General features: G+C 44.9%; 1 pseudogene; it reads left to right on the top strand.

Annotated features, from left to right (window-relative positions):
• The first annotated feature begins 2,127 nt into the window (after window positions 1-2,127).
• Window positions 2,128-2,211, top strand: LOC122896209 (annotated as a pseudogene).
• The last annotated feature ends 247 nt before the right edge of the window (window positions 2,212-2,458 follow it).

Below are 2,458 nucleotides of genomic sequence, written 5' to 3'. Positions count from 1 at the left end.
ACCTTCACAGGGTTCTGCGGCCATCCCTGCTCTCCAGTTCCAGAACTTTCTTTTATCATCCCAAAGAGAAACTTTGGACCCATAAACAGTAATTTCCTGTCCTCCTCTTACTCTGCTATCTTATCTTTGCTTCTTTTTTAAAAATTTTTTTAAATTATTTATTTATTTGACAGACAGAGATTGCAAGTAGGCAGAGAGAGGTGGCGGGAGGGGAAGCAGGCTCCCTGCCAAGCAGAGAGCCCAATGTGGGGCTCGATGCCAGGACCCTGAGATCATGACCCGACCCGAAGGCAGAGGGTTTAACCCACTGAGCTACCCAGGTGCCCCTTATCTTTGCTTCTTAATGTCTGAGTCCTTCAGCTAGAATTCTGGAAGGCTGAATGGCTTGAGCCTGGAATTTTATCATCATTCCCATGTCAGGCTGTGGAGAGGGGCTAGAACACCTGAAATCTTAGCTAGAACACCTTCATGTGGCCTGGGATTTCTCAAAGATGGTGGCTGGATTCCAAAGGCAAGGACTGAGAGAGAGAGAGAAAGAGAGAGAGAGAGATTGTGCACAAGCAAGCCAGGAAGAAGCTATATCCTTTCTATGACCTCATTCCAGAGATCACATAGTGAGATCCCATAGCGTCACTCTGGCTGTGCTCCATTGAATAGGGCAGCTAGAAGGTCCATATTCACGGGAGAGCACACAGATTCTGCTTCTCAAGAGGAGGCTAATCAGTCACCCTCTTTAACAAGAGTACGTACGATGGATAACTTTATTGGTGAGGCCATCTTTGGAAAACACAATCTTCCGTGGACAAAGAGACTGAATACAAAAGTGCTGAGAGATATCCAAGTACAAATGTGACTGTGGAGGGAAGTGGCTGAACACAAGGGAAGTAAGCTTGGGGCTTGACAGTCACATAGGATTGATCACAGTGGGGAAGAGATGGCCGAGACAGGACAGGCTGGAGAAGACCAGGAGCCTTGGTGCCTCCTGTTTGAGACTCCTGCACACTTCCTAGCCAGAGCAAGGAAGCCGGTGTGTTATTTCATCCTGGGGGAGGGGAAGGGCTTCCGGAACATAAAAGCAAATGAATCACCCATGGGGGAAACAACTAAGAAGGTATCTTCTGTGTGACATGGTTTATAAAAGGAAAAAATCAGGAACTCCTTGAGTCCAAAGGTGGAGAATTGATTAAATAAGTTATTGGATACGTTTGTCTGTTGAAACATCATGTGATCACTAAGAATCCCATTCTTAGATGATACTTAAGGTTACACACACACATACACACACGTGCACACATATATACTGAGAGAATGGGAAACATATACTGGTCTATACCTCCAGTTCCTGGCACAGAGCTTTTATTTCCTGAGAAAACTGGGAGCATCTCTGGTCTAATATTGGACTTCGACCATGTCCCTGACCGGACTCCTAAAGCTCTTGTAAGTTTCTAAGTGATGAGAGCACTGGAGCATTTTTTGCTCTAATGAGGTGACCCTGGGTGGGGTCCTGGATGGGGGTTGGTCATCAGAAAAAAACCAAGCCATTATTAGAAGCTTGGAATTTTCAGCCCTTCCCCTACACCTCTCCAGAGAGAGGAGAGGGGCTAGAAATGAAGTTAAGAACTGATCATGCCTGGGGCCTCTGGGTGGTGTGGTCATTTGAGCATCCTTGTCTTGATTGCCGATCCTGAGAAGGGTGGGGTGGTCATGATATTGAGCCCGGCATGGGGCTTTGCCTCAGTGCTGAGTCTGCTTGAGATTCTCTCCCTCTCCTTCTGCCCCTCCTCCTGTGCTCCCTCTTGTTCTCCAAAATAAATAAATCCTTTTTTAAAAAAGATTTTATTTATTTGACAGAGAAAGACAGCCAGAGAGGGAACACAAGCAAGGGGAGTGGGAGAGGGAGGAGCAGGCTTCCCGCTGAGCAGGAAGCCTGATGCGGGCCTCGATTCCAGGATCCTGGGATCATGACCCAAGCTGAAGGCAGACGCTTAATGACTGAGCCACCCAGGTGACCCTAAAATAAATAAATCTTTTAAAAAATCAGCTTTGGGACATAAATAAATAAATAAATAAATAAATCTTCAAAATAAATAAATAAATAAAATCTTCAAAAAATTATTTAAAAAAATCAACTTTGCGCAGTGGCAGTATCATAGCCAATGAGGTTTATCTGAGGTGTGATTATTGCTAATTGAAAAAAAAATCATTGATCATGGCTGCATGAAGAAGCCTCCATAAAACCCCAACAGTATGGGCTTTGGGAGCTTCCAGGCCCCTGGGAGGGTGACACACCCCAGCTCCATAAGGATAGACGTTTCCAGCGCTTGTTTTTAATAGCCTTCAAAAATATAATAATATCCATATCCTTTAATAAACCGGCAATCATAATTAAGGCAGCGTTTCCCTATAAACTCTGTGCAAATTAATCAATGGGGACCAGAATCGTCAGCAGCGTGGTGTT

The sequence above is a fragment of the Neovison vison genome, chromosome 14 (assembly GCF_020171115.1).
Source record: "Neovison vison isolate M4711 chromosome 14, ASM_NN_V1, whole genome shotgun sequence".
NCBI lineage: Eukaryota > Metazoa > Chordata > Mammalia > Carnivora > Mustelidae > Neogale > Neogale vison.
The sequence above is the reverse complement of the archived record's forward strand: the minus strand, read 5'-3'. Positions and strand labels throughout refer to the sequence as shown.